Below are 24,275 nucleotides of genomic sequence, written 5' to 3' on the forward strand. Positions count from 1 at the left end.
ACACTGGTGCAAACAATACAACATTGCTAATTACAGCTTTAATGCATCATGTCTGCTCAGTTACACCTTCAATGATATCATTACACTTTACTGCTGACAACATGCTACACATCCAACCATTGCTATACTTTATTAAAGTCACCCTGTGCATCAGCACCATGTTAGCTTGTCCCTGCATCAATGTTACAGATGACATGAGGTGGCACAGGTTTCATCATATGCACAGGGTGTGTTGTTGGTTTGCTAGAGGCCTACACTGAGCCATACAATTGACATGTGTGTGTGAGGGCCATGAGTACTGTTATTGGCCACTGTTGATGTCATGTGTGCGGGTATGTGTTTGCCCTAGGTTTCTGGTTTATGTGTGTGTGTCTGCATGCACACAGTTCCACCAAGTGGCTGCTATATATGGGGATTTGTGAGACAGCTACAGACTGTACCTGGCAGACTTTATAGATCACTGTCTCTGGCCATGGATAGGGAACCTGTGCCTGGCAGGGTGCTACAGACAGTATCAGGTACTAATCCAGATTGGGTACTATCCTCAGATGTTGACAAATGTCCACTGGATCCAGGTCCCTGCTGGGACTCCCCAGAGCCACGTGCACATGGTCTGCTAGGACAGTCTATGGACAGCCCCCTAACATTGCTGGGGCTGGTACTGGAACTACGGGAGCAGCTGTGACTTGCTGGACATCCATGGTGACCTCCAGCTGGTGATCTTTCTGGAATACATCGACGTCGACGTCTCAACCATCCCGCACTGTCCTGACACATGGACATGACATTGTGGAGGACATCCAATGTCTCACCCTAACATCTATCAATGACCTCAGTGTAGTTACGTATGGCACCTGCTAGGTCATGGATACTGTCAATTACAGAGGTGTAATGAGCCCTCTGTGCCCTTAGCCCCTGTCTGGTGTAGTGCTCTATTCATGTCTGTGCCTCCATGACAGCCTGGAACATCCGTGTGGTAGAAAGAGCTGTGGCATATCTGCCAGGGGCATGATGACCAGCAGTGCTCTGAGGAAAACCCCTGAGCATCTGCCTATGTGGTACCGTTCCAGACATCTGGCTATGGCTGCTGTGTCCTGATACATGTGCCATATATACCACACTGTCCTGGCCAGTGCCAACTGTACACTGTCCCTCAGCTAAGGGCAATGGTGATGATGGATGTACAAGCAGTATGACTGTGTGCATGGATGGGGTGGAGACTTGTGTACTGTCAATTGGTGGCCCAGCAACAGACCCTGTGCCTCAACACACCTATCCTCATGATTACTGTCTGTGTCAGTGACATCAGGTTCCCTGCTGTACTGAACCAGCCCCACCTCGCCACCTGTGAGAGGAAAACAGGAAACACACTTTAAGACCTGAACATGACTTCAGACCACATGCCCACATGCACACACACAAAAATACACTCCTCCTGAAAGCAAACACACACAACACCAGCAATCACAGAACATACACAATAGCAGGTGATGGTGGAATACAGTATTACAAGAAAAACTGTCAGATCACACCTGTCAGCATGCAGGACATGTGTTGCTCAACAGCATGCAGTGCAATTGTAGTCAATCCTTGTTGCTAACAGTATGCAAGGCTTTTATGCATGTGTTTTGTTATTAGGTGATGGCCCTCTCCCTGGAACACAATGCATACATGGACACAACATTGCTGTTCAGGTATTCATAACACTGTGATGTACTGTGCACCATAACTCACAGGTGTACATACCATTGTTGGATGTGTATCTGTGTGTCAGATAGGTATCCAATGCTGATTACAGCCTCTGTGTCTTTAGCAAATAATTGTGGACACGTGTTAATTGCGGACATGTTGTTACCTCATGCATGATGAGTATTCACACAACATCATCAGTGGTGCATGGATAATTGATAGAATACCATTCGGCCACATACCCAATGTACGGTACTTATGGTGAGTGTAGATCATATTGTGGACATGCCAGTCTCATCCATTACATGGCATGCTAAAACACAACTGCATATTCAAACACGACACATACCCAATATGTGTCATATGACCTAGCCACTCAATAGCATCACAAGACATATATGCCAGTTGTGCAAATCGTGATTGGTATGCATACTGTTTAGAGGTGCATATGTGTGCACACACGCATCATTGTGGTGTGTAGCAATGACAGCTATGTGTAGTACTGTGGGTACAATAACTGGATGGGGTATAGTACCATAGGCCATCATCATGAAGCATCAGGTGGTCACTCAAGAGTACAAATGTTTCACAAACCAGCACAAATCATGCTGTGCCAGAACTGTACTACCCTGGCTAAATTCACCATTTCACAACCAGTTGTTACGTGAGTTTGTAAGGAGGCCAATAAGGAGCATTTCCTGACATGAATGTGTAGTGTGTTGCAGAGTGTTTAAATGCCCCAGGATAGGCCTCTTCCCCTCAGGTATATTCTGTGTAATGTGTGGATGAGAATTTGGATACTGGAGTGTGTCTTTACAGAGGGTTTGGGAATCCTTTATGTGTAGCATGTTAAAATGCTCTGTGTATGACATAGATGTGTATGTTATGTGGATGTTGAGTATCAACTGTGCCTATCCAATGGTCACTACAGTCTAGCCACATTTGTTTAAGATGGTCTGGGTATTGCATGTGTTTGAGGCTGCTAATCACATTAGTGAGATGTGCGTGCTCTTTGACCAAACATGCACAGCATGCATTATGGGTAGGTGTGTTACATGTGTACATGGCCTACACCTTAACTATGACATGCACTTTTTATTTTCAATAATAAATGTAGAACACACTCACCAGCATCTGTCCACTGCCTTGATGTTACCCTAGAGGTACCTACATAAAGATGAGACAGTTTGTCAGTGGCCACAACTGTGGCATTGCTACTGTGTGTTTGCAATCTTACAGTACAACAACAGTTTACATTTACAGGGCTACAGATTATGTTCCAAATGATCAGTATTGCACAACAACAGTCTCCCCATCTTTGAAAGACACACTCCACAACTCACATATGTATGATCTACCAATACAAATAACAGTAGTCTACAGATATGCAATGTTACCTGCATGCTCCATATGTGCTGGCTGGGTGGCTCCAACCTCCATCATCGTGTATGTCTGCTGCTGTTGTTGTTGGGCAGGTGCCACTAAGCTCATGATCAGCTCCTCCACTCTGGTGAGGGGAGGATGGATGCTAACACCACTCCCTGTTGCAAGCTGTTCCGTACGCACATCAGCGGCATGCTGATGGACATGTCGAAGACGATTACTGCAGTGGTGGTGTACCTGCTCATATGTGCAGTTATGCAGGCCTACCTCATTTACCCTGCAGACAAGATCTTACCACATTGCATTACACTCCTGCTTGTCCTGGCTGGTTCGTGAAAATAGTACACGGCAGTGCTGAATCATGCTGCTAGTGATGATATCATCTTCAGCCCTACTGTAGCTTGGGTTTCTGTGTTGGGCCATGATCCCTGGAGGACATAACTACAAAAATATGTCTGAGCAAGTCAAATGGCACATTTAACATTATACAGTACAGATATCACTGAACTGCTATATATATGTGTGTGTGTGTGTGTGTGTGTGTGTGTGTGTAGATATATATATATATATATATATATATATATATATATATATATATATATATATATATATATATACTTACATACATAATACAATATGTTGTACCTGAGCACAGATTACAATAGTTACTCACACACATACATCTACATGTTGGAGTACATTTTCTGTAGTGTTGTATGATTGTACTGGATGTTATGTTGTGAATACTTAAATTATATGTATATCTGAGATAGCTTAGTGGCAAATCACATATGCTGTGATGTGAATGGTTGTGTTTTTTTCCTAGTAAATGCTTTTTCTTTTGTTACTGGGCAAACAAAGGTCAGGGGCTACAGACAGAATAAGGCACATTTCAGCATTTGCAAGTGGGTTTTCAGAAGGGTAAGCACAGCTTATGGAAGTTTAGCAACCTATAAGCTAACCAAGAATGAAACACTGTAACTGCCACTTATCACTGTTCACCCCACAACTGCTTGAAAGTGCCTTGCTCTCTCTCTATCCAATGAACCATGCTCTGCACAGCAGCAAAATAAAATCACTATACAAGACTATACAGGAGTACCTGGCACACTGTATGCAACTAGATGCACCACCTAGCCACACCAGATATACATCAAGCTGATGTGTAAAGAAATATATCATCCATCACAATCAGTGTAAGGTCCAGTAAATGTATTAATATTATACCACACAACTTGTTAATGCCAAACCTGTGGCCAAAATATGTGCACAATTGGGAATATAGGTCACATACTGCTGTAGTACACTATGAATGTTGCTAGATACACAGTTATATGTATTACCACACATATGTCAAAGGACATGTTACAGACATATCCACACACACGTCAGACATAATTACAGGACACAAAGGTATGACAACCCAGATAAGCTTACAGTGTGTACTATACAGTACTGTGTGTCAGTACTTACACAACCTTAATCTTGAGAAATGCAATCTGTGATGAATACAGGGACCACACAAAACAGTAGATGCAAGCAATGTGGACATACACCATACATTGCTGCACAGGCCCTGAGCTTCAGTTAGTACTACAGCACACACAGGATTTGCATTCAACATTGGTACCAATCAATAATCATATATGTAGTGCTTTAGCCTCCAATGACACACCCTAGATAAGGGACTTAATCACACTGTATGCAATAGCACTTGTTCTGCCTAGCAACAGAATACACATCTTTTGCTAGGATCAAAGCAAGGACCTAGAATACCATAACATACACAGTTTCACAGTAAGCTATCCCACAAATACACATATTTGACGTATTCACAAACATATTGACCATCACAGTCAGTCAACAGTACAGAGAATCTATTGCAACAAGTAGATGTAGGTGTGTATGAGTGTATATAAATATATATATATATATATATATATATATATATATATATATATATACATATATATATATATATATATATATATATATATATATATATATATATATAGGCACATATACATTTCACCTTTCATAGTGAGAATATCAATTATACAAAGGATGTAAGGTGTACAGTAATGTAATAACATCACACAGTCTTGGGATAAATGCATTGAAGGTGTTCACAGCCCAGGTAGCTTTAGCAGGCCTTACTTGCTTCAAAATTACAGTGTTTAACCACCACATGTCGTATACCAGCACTGTATGCTGTCTTGTTTGTCACACACTAAAACCTACATACAAATATGCGCATACGAACTTTCATCAAAATATATATCCCCCCCTTCGAAAACAGTTGCAATATGTCCCCTGCTCTATGCACATATACAGATGTGAATATATATGACACATATATATTTCTCTGTATGTGTGTGGCATACACACACATGGTCTACACAGTTGTAAGTCCCTGGACCTCACAGCTGAACTGTTGGGCCTTGCTGCAACACAAACAGGTGTCACATATGACCACAGACTAAAATTAGGGGGGTATATATATGGCAACAGATGCTAGATAAGCATACTAGGCTGCTACAGCACTTACCAATGCTAAGCTACACATTAATATGACTACCATGCATGTGTTGTTCTGTCACACCCATGTTTATATCAGCACTAATCCCTACAACAGCCATTGGCCACACTACTGTACAGAACACAGATAACATGGATCAGATCTTTGACATTTAATGCTGAGCTACACATTTCATAGGTATGTCCCACTGCCCACAGGTACGCACAGTATTGTCCATAGCAGTAGTTAAGCAGAACATATGTGCAGAAAGAAGTACTGCTACCACATATGAATGTTTCACATTATGTAGACTATTCTTCAATAACATATCCTACATGCCAGTAAATACATGTGTCACATACCTTTCCTTTGTATAATTTGGTAATATTATTTTTCCTTTTTCCTTTTCTCTCTCTCTCTCTCTCTGTCAGTCTCTGCAATAGAGTGATTGTTTGTTGGCATAGATTGTAGCCTGCTTTTGTAGGAATTGCACATGAGCATGTGATGGCCTCTGCACCAATTATTGCCCACCATTTGCTATTTGCATGCAGTCTGCTGTGTAGTAATTGAAGTAATCACTGTCATAGCAACCCAGTACTATAAATTGCTGACTCATGTAGGCGTGGTCCTTTCAGCTTTCCAAGACGGAGATCATCCTTGTTTGGTGTGGACATCATTGTTTAAGTCAGAAGGTTGGTATAGTTCTTATATCAGAAGCCAGGGTTCTAGCCAGAGATTAACATTTTGTACTCAGATCTAATGTTGCTGCTTCCAGTACCCACTTGTCAGTGTAGAAATATACTCAGCCCTCAAAAAGCTACCCCAAGATACATGGAAAGATGTACTTTCTTTTCAACTGTTACAATTAACTGCCATACAAAGCTAGTTATAGAGATGTATTCCTTTGGCACAATAATTGTTTGTGAACTGCTATACTGTGACTATTCATTTACACAGTTCTAAACAGTTTGTGCTTTTTTAGTGTTGACATTAGCACAAGCTGCTCAGAAGAACTGGACACATGTCAGTACTGTGAGTATGCTTACCTACATCCTTGGTAGACCCTGCACACACAGGTATATTCTACATTTGGGTAGGGTTGCAGAAGTACAGAGAGCATAAGTAGTATTGTGTGGATTTTATCTTGCTGGACTTATAGGGTTGCTGTGTACATGTTAGTTTATCAAGGCATGTAGTCTGTCTGCATAACTCCCAACTGTGGACCTATCCACATGATAGCCAGAGAATAGCCTGTTATTTCTTGTCTGTGCACCACACAGGTCTTTTCAGCAATAGAGCAATGGCATTCTTACAGTTGGTTGCAACCAGTACATGGCTACATCCATTTGCATTTCAGTGTTTTATTCCTACATAAGGGTATGTTTCCAAAACTCCTTCCAAAGCTATTTGCGCAGTGTGTAACAGCAGAAAGGCTAATATACCTATGTGTTTCTGCCTCTGCCAGACCTCTCAACCGATCAGGTACATATTTGAACAGAATCAGGGAAAAGTCAAGAAAAACTCAGGGACAATCAGGGACACATTTAAAATATTAGTGCCATTAAGTTGAAACATTGAGAGAATCAGAGCATATAAATTAATACATCTTTTCTGAAGTAAAAGAAGTGTATAACTCTTAATTATTGTCATTATTCATTAAGTGTAATTCACAACCTTTCTGCCCAAAGTCACTAGTTTTAGGAGAGATTCAGAGGGACAGAGCTAAAATTTGAGTCAAAATCAGGGACGTCCCTGAAAATTAGACACAGTTGAGAGGTATGGCCTCTGCCTTAAACAGATATGCCAGTGTTTGTCCTCCTGTGATACTGTACGGGGTTGTAAGGTGATGGTGTAACATTATTTCCTGCTAGAATGGCTGCTCCTCTTATCTCAGTCATATAATGTAATCCCGCAACAACTGTTGGTCAACATCCACAGAACAAGTTTTGTGGTATGGTATTCCTAATTTTCCTTTACAATCACTCATTCTGATGTATGATATAATTATTTAAGCACCAACTTGATGTATCTACCATGGCTTAGTGGTACTTCATGTTGTGAAGTGTGTGCAAGGTCCAGGGTTCGAGACTTAGAGAGATGTTTTATTTTATTCCTGAGCAGAACAAGGGTCCTCACATACAGAGTGACTAAGGCACTTTTAAGCAGTTGTAAGTGGGTTTGCGTGGGTTTGTGCAATGCCTTGCATTGCTTAGCCAAGCGCAAACCCAAGCAAACCTGCCCACTACTGCTTAATAATGCTTACTCCTGCTCACCCCCGCACTAATTTCTTTGAAAGAAAAGAAAAATGGGGAGATAGGAAAGTGGTGAAAAAGGGGCACAAAGAGGGAAAGACAGTATGGAAAATAACTCGGGATGTGCAGGGCGGGTGTAGGGAATATCCATAGCTGCCCATTTCTTCATCAGCAACAGTTGTGCATATGCAATAAATTTGGAGGTAGATATGAACCCTTCAACCCCTCAGAGAGGGGTGAGGACAACAAAGTATGTTGTAATGCCAATTAAATAACATTTCATGTGTCTAGTGGACATGTGTGCAAAATGGGCAGCTATGTATGGGGTGTAATTCTTTTTTTGGGAGCAGATTGACATTATTATTTCAGGTGAGAGTGGAATATGGGGTAGGGGAAGTAGGTATATTTGGGGAGGTAGGTTGGAGAGGTAAACAGACAAGACAAACAAGACACATACAGGGGCGGTATATGACACGTGTGGTGGGTGAATACCTTTGACGGGGAGGGATGTTTGGAAATTGCAAGCCCATGAGCCCCCAGATGGAAACAGTGGGACTGAGGTCCCCACCCATGGGCAGTCACTACTGCACCTTCACAGCCCAGAAGGTGGCTGTGCTGGGCGCTGTGTAGGAGGGGCAGGCTGACCCAGGAGTTGCACCACTCAGGCCTCAAGCTGGCGTAGAGGTTCTGCAATAGAAGATTCAATCTCTCTATGCACCACAGCCCGGACCATATGAAGGGTGACAGGTGCCTCTCTGCCCATGCTTGCACAGGGGGGCTGAGCCCCATCCCCTGCAGTGCTTCCACCCAAAGGTGGCATAGGTCCAACAGAGGAGGAGGTCCCAGGCGGGGCACCAGACCTGCTAGTGCCAGGTGCCATGGCCAGCTGAGGTGGGACAGGTGGGTCTGCTGGGACCGGCCTTCCCATACGAACTATGTTTTGGAGAGTTTAATAAAGATATGGGTTAGTAACAGTCAACAGCATTGCCAATTAGTTATAACAGCATGCAGAAGTATTCCCATTAACCCAACACACCAGACTTTCAAAAGTTGAAAAGCAAGCATGACACAAGCGTATATAGAACAATAGTGGACATTACAACAGCATGCAGGTTTAATTAATGGCAACAGGCCACCAATATTGTGGTATTTTAACAGGGCACATGCATAGAAATAAATGCAAATATTTATCAACCAATAGGACATATGTCCCAACAAATGTTTTGAGATTAGACATACCGATTGAGGTGTGGAATTGCATTTTTTATGCACATACAGTAGGGTGGAAAAAGATAGCTCAATTAACAACTTATATATCCTTCTAGTTTTCACTACATTCCTATTAACTGCAGTTATATGTCCTGTACATGTATTATTACACTACCCAATGTCCTTATATTGTGCAACTGGATTTTGCTAGATCATTATATAGATACACACACCAACACTCCACAAAGTAAATGTCACGCTGCTAAATAAAATGAGTAAAGCAACAATAGAAAAGATAGCAGAAGCAACAACCATGCGGTTCTTTCCAAATTAAAAACAGCTCAGTACGAATAGAACAATACAAAGTAACTCCAAAAGAATCAGGTTTAATCGGTGCACACAGTCGGTAAACGCTTTCACAATACAGCTTCTTCAGACCATTGAAATGTGCAATTAATTAGTTAGCCTTTATATACTCTATATCAATTAATTCTGACATCATAATTGCAATTTAAAGAAGCCAAGCTAATAATTACCACAGAGAAATTTCCTTATACATACTACAATAATAAATAATCCTTTCACAAAAATATAATAAAAACAGTTGTGTGAACATAAAAATACCATAAAAACTGAACATTTACTGCTGTAGATGAATGCTGTCATTAACAAAGAAATTCAATAGTATCTATCTACTGTTTTAAAATGAGTCCATTTGGCAACTGCCATACTTACAACTTACCAAAACAGTAGTTTGCACACACACGATAAGTAAACAATAATAAGAATAGACAGATACAATAAATATTAACTAAATGCAATAAACAACTACTAACATCTATGAAAATATACACATATACACTACTAACATCATACACCTAAACTAAAACTCATGCATAATACTTACAAATTAGAATTCTTTACCTAACTCACATAACTTTGGTTTTAAGAAAGGGTCTGATCAAAGCCCTCTCATTCAGTCCCTTACCTGAATCAGCTCTCAGACGCATGATCCATTTAACTTCCTTCTCTTCAGTAACATTTCTAACATTAGCTCCCCTTATATTTGGTGAAATAACCTCAACAACCATGAATTCAAAGGTATGCTGATACCCTGCTAACATCACATGCTTAGCTAAAGCATTGGTGGCTAAACCTGTTCTAATGTTATAAAGATGCTCCCTGATTCTATTTTTAAAATACCTGTCTGTCTTTCCTATATAAAAGGATCGAAAGGCCACACATACAGCAAGGTAAACCACATGTTGGGTGTTACAATCCGCTGAACAATTGAAAATATACTCCACCCCTGTATCAGGATGCACAAACTTACCAGCACTATCTATGTAGGAACAAAAATTACAATCTCCACATGGGCAAGTACCTGTTGTAACAACAGATCTATCTCTAGCTTGTTGGTAACATGACATCCTTTTTAAATTACGTTTATTCTTATACCTGCACTTAGGTTTCCCACCAATGAAACTCACAATCTGTGGATCAGTCAAGAGGATGTTCCAATATTTATTAAAAATATCATAAATATTCTTATTATCTATATTATAAAACATAGGTATCCTAATCTCAGAACTCTGTGAAACATTTCTACTTCTCTCAACGTCAAAATAATCAGAAAAATAGGGCTTAGCTCTATCTCTCCTCAGAGAGTCTTTATCAAGCAGCCCTACATTCAAATCATACTGACCATATCCTCGTTGTAAGAATCTTTTAGGTTTGATAGCTCTGAAGAAAAACCTGTATCAGTGTTATTCAGTCTAGAAATACGCATTCCCTGCCCCCTCACCACATTACGAAATACATAATTCGGGTGCATACTTTGTCTGTGTAAAAGTGTGTTTTTATGACACTCCTTCCTATATATTCCTGTATTAAAGGAGCCATCACTCAACCTTTCCACAAAAATATCCAGAAATGTTATCTTTACTGCTGATGAAGGCATGACAAACTTCAAATAACTTGTGGCACTATTCATCCATTCCACAAATCTACCCAACAAGTTCTTACTACCAGTCCAAATAAAAAAGACATCATCCACAAAACACCTGTAAAAAGGTACATATCTGTGAAACAATTCCATAGGAAACAATATCTCCTCCTCCCACAGTGCTAAAAACATGTTGGCATAGCTATTGGTACAGGGTGTGCCCGTAGCCATGCCATCACGCTGTAGGAAAGTGATCTCCTCAAAAAGAAATACATTGCTTTCAAGGGTGGTATCCAAAAATAGACTAATAATATCTACCAATTTGTCATCATATGTACTATGTGCATATAACGTCTCACAAAGTCAACCCCTTCCACATTGGATATAACTGTGAAAAGGGATTGTACATCTAAGGTTACACATATTAGATCACTATCTAAACAGATGTCACCAGTAAAAACATATAGGTTCTTCAAAAACTACTTGGTGTCTCTCAAAATCATAGGATGCAATGTATTTTTGAGGAGATCCCTTACCTACAGTGTGATGGCATGGCTATGGGTATGTGTGGCCTGTCGATCCTTTTATATAGGAAAGACAGACAGGTATTTTAAAAATAGAACCAGGGAGCATCTTTATAACATTAGAACAGGTTTAGCCACCAATGCTTTAGCTAAGCATGTGATGTTAGCAGGGTATCAGCATACCTTTGAATTCATGGTTGTTGAGGTTATTTCACCAAATAGAAGGGGAGGTAATGTTAGAAATGTTACTGAAGAGAAGGAAGATAAATGGATCATGCGTTTGAGAGCTGATTCAGGTAAGGGACTGAATGAGAGGGCTTCGCTCAGACCCTTTCTTAAAACCAAAAGTATGCAAGTTAGGTAAAGAATTCTAATTTGTAAGTATTATACATGAGTTTTAGTTTAGGTGTATGATGTTAGTAATGCATATGTGTATATTTTCATAGATGTTAGTACTTGTTTATTGCATTTAGTTAATATTTATTGTATCTGTCTATTCTTATTATTGTTTATTTATCATGTGTGTGCAAACTACTGTTTTGTAAGCTGTAAGCATGGCAGTTGCCAAATGGACTCATTTTAAAACAGTAGATAGATGCCATTGAATTTCTTTGTTAATGACAGCATTCATGTACAGCAGTAAATGTTCAGTTTTTATGGTATTTTTATGTTCACACAACTGTTTTTATTATATTTTTGTGAAATTATTATTTATTGTTGTAGTATGTATAAGGAAATTTCTCTGTGATAATTATTAGCTTGGCTTCTTTAAATTGCAATTATGATGTCAGAATTAATTGATATAGAGTATATAAAGGCTAACTAATTAACTGCACATTTCAATGGTCTGAAGAAGCTGCATTGTGAAAGCGCTTACCAACTGTGTGCACCGATTAAACCTGATTCTTTTGAAGTTACTAAAAGCTCAGCTGTGGGCATGCCTGCTTAGCTGATGTTGGCAATGTTTAAAATTCCTTTGATAGATATGTGTCTGTTGAAAGTGCATGTATGTGAAATGATGTCATGGCTTAGTGGTTAAGTACTGTAACTATAGTGCACAGTATCCTGAGTTTGAGCCCTGTTACTACTTTTTATTTTCCTGTTGGGCAAAACCTGACTGGTTAAGGAACAGTAAAGCAGGTGTGAGCGTGTTTACCTGACTTTGCTCGACTTTGCTCAACTTTGCCCAACTTTGCCCTTTGCCCAACATTGCCCAACTTTGCTCAACATTGCCGATGTTGCCCAACGTTGCACTAGTTAGCGCAGTGCGCAGCTCTGCGCAAAGATGTTGCACTGGTTAGCGCAGTGCGCAGCTATGCCCAATTGTATTTAAATATGCTCAGTACCGGTAAAATGTGCTTAGCAGTGCTTTATATTGCTTAAAATAGGCTACTCATGCCTCAGAATGCATAAACATTTCACCTTACATATATATATATATATATATATATATATATATATATATATATATATATATACACACATATATATATATATATATATATATATATATATACACATATATATAAAATTCGTGCACTACTACATTTAACATTTCAATGCTTTTTAAAAAACGTATACATAAAAAATGTCAGGAAATATTTTTGTATACAGATTTCCCACCGAAAATGGAATGTGCAGTAGTGAGACTCGAACCAGGACTGCTGCCTCTTTGTGCAAAGGCTCTAACCAATACCCTATCGCTATGTTGCACAATTTGCATATATTTTTCTTATTATCCTCTTCTGGTGTCTAAGCTGCTAACTGTAGCTAAGCAATGGGCAAACCCATGCAAACCCGCGCAACTACGGGCAGCTATATCGGAAGAAAAAAAGTTATTTTTAATTTTTTTATTTTGCAAGTTGTTTAACATATGGGGGAGTTTAGTATTACCTTGTACACATGTGAGCGGACTCGCTCATGTAAATGGAAGTTGCGGCATTGCTTCATTGCAGGGGCATGGATTTTTGGACTGCTCGGCAGTCCGACACCCCCCCCTAAACTCGTCCATGCTCCCTGTAAGCTTTAGAGTTGAAGCAGCACACCCTCATTAATATGCATGTTGCCCTGCCATCATACTCTTACACTGGTGCTTCCGTGTAAGACTAATCTAGTCATACACAGAAGATTAGTGAATCCAGGGGATTATTATCTTTCAAAAATAAGGCATAAAAGGCATCACTAACATCTAAAACGTTAGTGCGTCTAAGGGGTTTATTTTCTATACTTCTTACCATATAAGTGGATTCTGACACAGGATTAGTACTAACCTCTTTCTTGGAGTCAAACTACTCTAAATCTGCCTCTGTTAAGAGGGTAGCACAGAAGGCTTCTGAATCTTGCATTGTGGCTGAGGACAGTATGTACTTTATTTTTTTTAATTTTCCTTACAAGCAAATGTCGTAAGCATGCACAAAAGGTCATTATAACTTGCATTATAGATGAGGATAGTGCAGACATTTTTTTAATTTCTTCTTAAACCTCAGAGGCAAGTATGGAAGGTTGATAGAGCTTGTGCTGATTCTGTGGAAAGTGCTGTCATTATTCCTTTAAATATCAGAGGTGTGCACAGTATTTTACTATAACTGGGAAAAGGCAGTATACTGTCTAGGAGCATTAAGTTGGAAAAAAATAATGTCCTCATTATTTTCTTAATATTCCACACAATGATATATCAGTTATATATATACAGCTGGCTATGTTGTGGGTAGCACATCTGAAAAGGGAATTTGTTTCCTTTTTTTGATATATTAAGTGTTGTTAATTTGTGTTATTGATAAAATGAATGCTTAACATGTTTTGGTGAATGTTTGGTCAAAGAGTTTGTTGTCATTTAACATGTCAAACATCTGTTAAATAATTTTATATATATATATATATATATATATATATATATATATATATGTATATACATACATACACAGGACTAATTTCTTTTATTTACTATTTTTTTCTTCTTTTTATATATATATATATATATATATATATATATATATATATATATATATATATATATATATACACATATGCACAGGACTTATTTCTTTTATTTACTATTTTTTCTTCTTTTTCTTTTAAACCACTATTTTTTAAGTGAACTGTTTTAAAGCTCAAACATTACTGGAAGTGATTCTCTAAGTCCGTACAACCATCTGTGCACCTGATGAACAGCTTAGCTTGTCATTTTTTTTAGATCCATTTACTGGTCACGAAAGTATATGTTAAAGTGTTTGTATGAGTGGTTTCATGTTATGTTAGTTATCACTGGAAGACCATAACAACTATCTCAGTGTGGTTCCCTTTCTTTGTTTCATCATCTGAAGGTAATACTTTTCTTCCATTTCATCATCTTCTGTGCAGCAATATGTGTAGAAATTGCCTATAAGATGTTGGCTAAAAACTTTGAGATTTTCAAAATAGAAGTTCCTGATGTTACAGAATTCTATTACTAATGCTTTTTCTGTGAAAGCCTTTTCAATGTTCCCTTTGTAATGTATAAGGAAGCTTTGGTCAGCTGTTAAAATGACAGGCTTCTTATTTTTTGACAGTTAGATGTTTAGCAAAATCATTCACATGCGGAAGGTAATTTCAGAATATCCCAAAACAACAAAATTATGTTATTAAAAACAACTTTCATCAATCCAGGAAGAACGTTTTTCATTCATTTATTTCTATTTATTTATTTATTTATTTATTTTTTTTTGCCTTCACCCATCATGTGATTGAGCACAGCCATACCCTCTAACTCATGTATAGTAGTATCTTTGCAGTCATACAATTAGGAAAAGAGGAAGGTCACTGGTGAAAGTGATTTTCAGTGAGTTTCAATGAATCTGAACGTGCACTAATGAATATAATACACATACCATATGCGTGAGTGCAGCATTTATACCCTTTGTTTTTTTTGTTTTTTTTTTTTAATTCATTCAGCTAGTACACTTGACATTGTTCAACTCTTATCATTTGGTAGTTATAGGTGCTCATGTTATTTATTATTAAAATGATAATTCCAACATTTAAGTAGCAAAGTTAATATAACTTTAAACTGCAAAATTCAACATTTCTCATATTTTTCATACTAGATTGACAACACATCTAAATGGTCACTTCACAGGCTATCACACCTTTCAACCTCTTAGTGCAAGAAATCTGGACAAAGTCAAATATGGTGGGGGACAAAGGACCAAAATAGAGACAGAATTTTAATATTGCATTAATTAACTTAGAAAGTTGCTCAAAAACAGGTTTTATATTAGCATGCATTTTTGTAGGATATAAAGTCTGAAACTTAAATGTATGCCATTATTAAATGACATCAGCCTCAACTGTTTGCCAGAAGACTACACATTTTTTGAGAAATGGATAATAAATATGGTGAAAAATTATGGACATTCTGTTAAATGTTGGAAAGATGAGAAGATTGCAGAGTATATAGCTATTTATATAGTATTCTGTCCAAAAATATAATTTCACAAACCGGCAACAGAATGGCATTTTTTCACAAAATTGTAAAATGTCTGCTGCATGGTTCATGAAATATAAGCTCCTAGATGACATGTTGAAAATTTGATATGCAATGTTAAGAAATCTAGTTACGGATATCTATTTCAATAGTTAAACTGTTGTATGAAGAGGAAGCAGTCCCAGCAGTGTCAAAGCAACAGTAGTGAAATATAAAATATCAGATTTTTTTACAGACAGAAGTACAGACCTGAAACCTACACATACAAAATAGGGGATATGTTACTGAAAAGGCCTGAAACTTTTAAACTGTGAATATTGCATCAGCATCACAGACTATGGCTGACATAAAAATTTTTAAAGAAGAGATTAATGTTTACGATTTTTAATGCATTGGATGATATGGGAGATTGCAATTTCACTGTCGACAATTTTATTTTTTATTGAAGTCCTGTGTGTGTAGTACTGTACTGTATTATATTAAACAATTATTGCTCAACCTTTAACCAGATGGTGTTCCCAGGTCACTCCAGAAAAATTACGCATAGGTCTCATGAGTTTAGTCAGTCAAATGAGGGTTTATGGATTTGCTTACAGCAATTCTATTTTTTTGTTAAAATCCAGTTCATACACTAATGCAATACACTATAACATTTTAATGTACTAAAAAGTAACTGTTTCACTGTTACAAAATGTTATTTTAATCCTAATTTCCTATGTATGGAATGCTGCAAGGTGCTCCAACTATTACCTCTATTTTTATCCCTTTTTTATTCCTGCCTATAAATCTCACTCTAGTTTAAACAACTATCAGTCTGCCAAATTAATGGATGTCATTACAGCTTTGTTGGACATGTTATTTTGATGTTGATTACAATTTTGCTCAACATCTTTGAGTGCCTGCACTTAAATCGGCATGCCTGATCAGCAAACAAAATGTTCCTACTCAACATTTGTACTTTTTGAAAAGTGCACTCACAAGTCCTGCTTTTAATTTCTTGGCAAATTAATGTGATAGCTTGCCCATACATAGCATACCAATAAAATAAAAAGAGTAATGGAAAAACTTGGTGTGATGTCAATGCTCTATGAAAGTAATCAAGGAACCTTAATCCTTACCAGTGACACAGGTGAGGGATATTCACTTAGAACAAAAATAGATGAACACAGTATTTCCAGATGTAGCTCTCTGCACCAAGCACACTTTCCCTGAAGAGCACACAGGGAACAAACTCAGTCTTGAGTGGGTTTCCCTCTTTCTCTCCAGATGTCCAAATAAGACTCCCCACTGACACAGCCGTAGACTGAAGTCCTCAGCTGTGTGTTCCAAGCCAATTCCTCCATCACCCTCTCTGTGGAACCAGTGTTCTGGGTCCCTCACACACACACACACACACACACACACACACACACACACACACACACACACACACACACACACACACACACACACACACACACACACACACACACACACACACACACACACACACACACACACACACACCTGGGAAAAGATGGCAAAGATTTACTAGCTATGCTCCCTCTGCCCAGACTATAAGGTAAGTACTGCCACCAGAACACTCCAAAGCCACCTACGCTAAGGTTCTTATAAGTGTACCCAAATATACTGAGTAAAATTAATACTAATATAAATGGTACTGTTTGATCAATGCAGCAAGGCTTTCAAGAGGGTCAAAGTGTCACTGAATAAATATAAGTACTCTCAAATGTTAAAATATTCTCTAAAACACCAGCCACAATGAAAAGTTTAAATATATTTAATAATAAATAATAAAAGAACATAAAAACACTAAATAACTATTTACAATAAATGCCAAAGTTTCAATCAGAAAATATTAAAAATAACACAGAGGGAAAGATAAACACAGATACAGAGAAAACAGTACTTAACTAATCTCCATATATTTTCCTGACTGAGCTAAAGTACTACTATTCTGTGGTTACTTACTAAAGCAAGGCAAGATGAAGTGGGTGAGTAATCCTTCTTTGTTAGATTTCAAGAAACATGCTGCTCTGAGACTTCTGTCTCATGTAGTATTAAAACATCATTTCAGTGCTGAATTACAGAATGACATCACATACATCTGGTCACCTGACTCTGGTTCCCATACTACCCGCTTTTCTAGAAATTGAACCAGAATTTAGCACATATGTGTTACCATACACACAAATAGAGCTTCACTGAGATGTGTCATACCATGTGGAAGCTATAAAACCATTTCAAAACTTTCACCTTCCCAAAGCAGCAACTAGTTCACCCCTAAGGACACTACAGTAGGATTCTTAGTTGTGGTTTTCATGGATATTTCGTCTCTGGCTACAATTAAAAGTGTAAGATACAATCTTTATGTCCTAAACCCAGTAATTTAATTTCAGACTATTTTTCAAAGTTAGCTAGACTGAGATTAATGTCTTCTCTTCCAGTATCATCTGATACAATATATTCATTTCAACAGTTACAATACAGATTGACGTACAGGTCATACAGGTTTCTGTCCAGTAGGATCCACTGTTGGTACATTTTCAACACTAGCAGCTTTACAAATACATTTTTAATGCAAGCATCTGTAAAAATCAGTTTGATATACAAATAACATACAATTCTTTACAAAACTCCAGCTAGCTATGCTGGCATATGTTACACATCCACTGTCCTACTACACTTGGCATAGCTGACAATACCTGCTATCATCACAACTCTCCCCCTTTGAAGACTCAAGTTAGTTTTTCAAGTGACCCTTGAGAAATGTGGCTTGAGGGACATCAGCCTGTCTGGGAACAGACTACCTCATACCCTGTCTTTACAGTCCATCTGCTTTGGCATTGCTAACCCCACTACAGTGCTGCACTGTCATACCATATGCCTGCAACCCTAGGCTCCATGTTATTATCTTGGCATTTTGCTGACTGGCTCAATATAGCCATGTTAAGAAATTGTGGTCTGTAACTATAGTGAATTTCCTTCCATACAGATAGCGTTGAAGTTTCTCTAGTGCCCATACTATGATTAGATATTTTTTTCTACAACTGCATAATATTCCTTCCTGGGTTGAAGTCTATGGCTGAGATATACAATGGGGTGGTATTTTCCCTCAGAAGAAACCTGCCTGAGTATACCCCCTCCCCATGGTTCAAAGCATCCACTTGCACAACAAATTATTTGCTGTAATCTGGACTGGCTAACACTGGGTATCCTGCCAAAGCCCCTTTAAGCATTTGGAATGCCTGCTCACAAGCTGGGGTCCACACTACTGTATATAGTTTGTTTTTACTCATTAGGTCTGTGAGGGGAGCAGCTATTGCACTATAATTGTGAACAAACTTTCAACAGTACCCCACTGTTGCCAAGAATGCTCTCACCTATTTTTTGGTAACAGGGGCAGGCCATGTATAAATAGCTTTTACATTGGCAGGTTCTGGCTTGATCTTACCACTCCCCACTCTATGTCCCAGGTAAGAGATCTCTGCCATATCCACCTGACACTTACTGAGCTTAATGGTCAACCCTGCCCTTTGCAGTCTGCCCAAGACCTTCCTAACATGCTGAAGGTGCTCATGCCAGGAATGGCTTTATATGGCAATATCATCTAGGTAAGCAAGGGTATAATCTCCTGCCCCTTCTAGGATATGATCTAACAGCCTCTGGAAGGTTGCTGGGGCATTTTTCATCTCAAAGGGCATCTTTGTGAACTCATATAATCCAAAAGGAGTCACAAAGACTGATCTCTCTCTCCAGCGGTGGGAGTCAAGGGCAGTAGCCCTTGGTCAGATCAATAGTGGTCAGATAGTTAGCCCCACCCAGCTGCTTTAAGGCTTCATCTGTCTTAGCCATGGGGTAAGCATCTGACTCTGTGTGACTATTTAATTTTGTGTAGTCCACAAAGAACCTGATGCCATCATGTTTCTTTGGTACCAGCACCACTGGGGAGGCCCAGGGACTGCTGAACACCTGGATGACCCCAGTTTCAACATTTCCTGTATCTCCTCCCTCAGAGTCTGTCTGACACACTCAGGCACCATGTAAGGGGCCTGCTTGATAGGCATTTGGGGTCCTGTATCCACATGGTGCTGCATCAGGTGGGTGCACCCAGGTTTCCTGGTGAACATGTCTCCAAACTCCTGTAACACTGCTCAGATTTCTTGAACCTGGGTACGGGATCACTGCTGGAACATTGCTACCCCTTTCACTGAGGTGTCAGTCAAAGCCCAGTGAGGAAATCAGTCACCAGATCTCCTTCAGACTTCTCCTGCCATTCACTAATACTCAGCACAAGGGACGCCCTATCATGGTAAGGCTTCATCATGTTAACATGGTATGATTTGTACCCCTGCCTCTTGCCTAGCAGGTTTACCATGTAGTTAACATCACTGACCTTCCTTACCATGTCAAACGGTCCCTCTCAAGCTGCTTGCAGTTTATTGTGTTTCACAGAAATGAGCACCATAACCTGCTGTCCCACAGCATACTCTTGGGCTGGAACACACCAGACCTTTTTTTGCTGTTGCACTCCTGTCAGGTTCTTCTGGGCCAAGTTCATGAGCTCCCTAAGTGTTGTCATGATGTTTAGGACATATGCCACAACAGACTCCTTGTGGGATTCACACTCACCCTCCCACTCATCACAAATCAACTCTAAAGGCTTCCTCACCCTATGACCATACAGCAACTCTAAGGGTAAGAAACATGTGGACTCCTGCGGGTACCTCTTTGTATGCAAAAAGCAGATGGGTCAAATATTTGTCCCACTCTCTCTTAAACTTGTCTGAAAATGCCCACAGCATGGTCTTTAGTGTAAAGTTTAACTTATCCACAGGATCATTAGTCTGGGGGTGGTAAGGGGTGTTTTTTAGGTGCGTCACCCCAAAACACTCCCACAGACAAGCCAGCAGGTCTGACATGAAATTAGCATCTCTGTCAGTCATTATTTCTCTCAGAAAACCTACCCTGCTGAAAATCTCTAACAAAGCATGTGCCACATTTTCTGTCTCAATAGAGGACAAGGTGGCCACCTCAGGGTATCTGGTAGCATTCTCTATTACCACTAGGATATACTTCTTCCCTGTGAAATTTGGGGTACTCAGAGGCACCACAATACCAATAGCTACCCTCTGAAATGGCTTCTCAATCACAGGCAAAGGCATCAAAGGAGCTTTGACCTTGTATCCTGCCTTGCCTACTTTTAGCACTGCTAGCAGGTCCTGCATTACCCTGTTACATCCCTTGCAATCCCAGGCCAATAAAAATTCCGTATAATATGTCTCTTGGCATGATTTATGCCCATTTGACCTGCAAAACAAATGTCATGGGTTAAGGCTAGAAGTGCCAGATGGTAGACTCTAGGCACTACCAACTGCTGCATTACCTCACTCTCTAGCCCTCCCTCAGAGGTCCATTCTTTACACAGTAACCCTTTGTTGCAGTATACAGGCTCTCATTTTCCTTGAGAATCAGGTGCCTCACTAGCTACCTCCCTCAAGTCTTTTAGTGTAGAGTTTGAGAGCTAAGCCTATCTCAGCTCTACCTTTGTGACCCTTCCCAACTCCCCTTTCACCTTACACAGGAAGTCTGGTATCCACTGACAAAGGTGACTCACTGTCAGCCTGGGTACTGCCACTCACCTCTGCCCTTGCAGTCCCTCTGTCCAAGGGAACATCACTACCTACCAGCAGCTGTGGGTCACCTTCAGGCTAACTGTTACAGGGTAGCTCCCTACCTGAAAGAATCATGTCACCAGCCCTGGCTTCATTTGTGTGATCTGTCTGGGTCTCCCCAAGCTACCAGCCCCTCATGACTGTCTCCAAGCCTGATTGCATGTAATTGCATGCACACAAGATACTGCATTATCAAAATGATTCCCTATCAGGACATCTGCAGGGATATCCTCAACACATCTACTTGCTTTCTTCCTTTTCCACCCTCCCAGTCAAGGTGAACACTGGCCAAAGGCATTTGGAATGGGGTTCTTCCTAAAGGTCTGACTGGAGTGGACTGCCCAAGCAAGCAGTGCTCTTATTTAATCATTGCAGGCTTCAAAATAGTTATGTCAAAGGCTGTGTCTCTCTTAGCAGGGGCCTGTATTCCACCCACTAAGACAGGATATAAACTCTGGTGATATTTTGGTACCTCTGTTGTCTACAGACAGCTTACCACTAGCATATTGTTATTCCCCCCTTGCTGGCTTCCCCACCTTGCCTCAGTGGACATTTATGTGCTATGTGACCCTTCTGGTAAAATTTAAAACATCTAAACCTTGATCATGGCTTTGTGCCTTAACTAGTGGCTTCCCCTGTTACTGTTGGACTCTGTTGGGGTGGCTTAGCCTACTTGTGCAGTGATGCCCTACTTGCTAAGTAGAGAATCACTTTTCTCCCCATCTCATCTGCAGAGTTACCCTCCCAATCTACCAACCAGATTATCATGTCCTCAGGCAAAGTGCTAATGGCTAGTTCCCTCACCAAAAGGTCTACCAGCCCTTCAGAAGTGATGACCTGGCACCCATTCACCCACCTATGAAAATAACTGCTTAACTCAGCAATATAATCACATATGCTTTCATCTGCCTTGCGTCTATGCTCACAAAACTTTTTTTTCTGCAAGCTTCAGGTGTTAACATAAAACATTACAATAAACATTGTTTTACTTTATCAGAGTTTAAGCAATCAGTATCAGACAATTTAGAAACAGCAGTTACAGCTTTATCATGGAGTAAGGGGGACAGAAACCATACCCAGAGACCTTGGTCAACATTATACTTTCATCTGCCTTGCGTCTATGCTCACAAAACTTTTTTCTGCAAGCTTCAGGTGTTAACATAAAACATTACAATAAACATTGTTTTACTTTATCAGAGTTTAAGCAATCAGTATCAGACAATTTAGAAACAGCAGTTACAGCTTTATCATGGAGTAAGGGGGACAGAAACCATACCCAGAGACCTTGGTCAACATTATACTTTCATCTGCCTTGCGTCTATGCTCACAAAACCTTTTTCTGCAAGCTTCAGGTGTTAACATAAACATTACAATAAACATTGTTTTACTTTATCAGAGTTTAAGCAATCAGTATCAGACAATTTAGAAACAGCAGTTACAGCTTTATCATGGAGTAAGGGGGACAGAAACCATACCCAGAGACCTTGGTCAACATTATACTGTTTACATACTCTTTCAAACATATGAAGACTATCAAAATTATCACCCTTTGTAAACTGTGGAAGAAATTTACTGAAAATGTATTGCTTCTGAGGTTGAATTATTCCCTTCCCCATTACTTCCATGACCCTGACAAAGAGTCAGCATCTCCCTCTCATGTTGGCTCTGTTTCTCATTTTCTTCACCTCCAAATGCCGCAGTCTCTCTGCTGATTCTAATTAAATCTCCTCATCCTTTTCTTTGGCCTCCAAACACTGCAGTCTCTCAGCTGGTTCTAATTTCAAACGTTTGACCTCCAGTTAAAGTCTCTTTAACTCCAGATAGATTTTTTTAAGTCCTGTGAGGGAAAAGGTGAACTGTCCGGTTTCTGAAGGCTGCACATCCCCATCAACAGACTGGTTGTCTTCCTGTCTGGTGGTCTGAGCTGCAAGTAAGGCTGAAATCATTTCCTCTTTAGTCAGGTTGGCATGCAACAGTTCTGCACACCTTGACCAATTTGTACCTTGTCAGCTTGCCATAATCCTCTGTTGACATCTTTGCCTGCTTTCCCTGACTAAAATAAACTGACAAAAAATAAATAAAAATGTTGCGATAATGAAACTCTGTATGTTTAGCTTGTGGATGCTGAGAGTACACACACCTACAGGCCTGCAGGCTACAGAAGTTCAATTAATATCCATATCATTGCTCATCAATATGTGGCACCCTCTCTGCTTTGAGCCAGTGATCAAGGAGCCTTAATCCTTACCACTGACACTGGAAAGGGCCATTCACTTGGAACAAAAAATAATATGCACAGTATTTCCAGATGCAGCTCTCTGCATCAAACACAATTTTCCTTAAGAGCACACAGGGAACACAGTCAGACTTGGAGCTGGGTTTCCCTGTCTCTCTCCAAGTCCTCAAATATGACTCCCTCCCCACGGACACAGCTGTAGAGTTGAGTCCTCAGGTAAGTGTTCCAAGCCAAGTCCTCCACCACCCTCTCCGTGAAACCAGTGCCCCGTGTCCCTACACCAAGTATTTGACACACACACTCTTTGAGATTTGATTTACACACACACACACACACACACACACACACACACACACACACACACACACACCTGGGAAAGGCT

The sequence above is a fragment of the Protopterus annectens genome, chromosome 5.part1, assembly GCF_019279795.1.
Source record: "Protopterus annectens isolate FY-2018-M chromosome 5.part1, PAN1.0, whole genome shotgun sequence".
NCBI classification, from domain to species: domain Eukaryota; kingdom Metazoa; phylum Chordata; order Ceratodontiformes; family Protopteridae; genus Protopterus; species Protopterus annectens.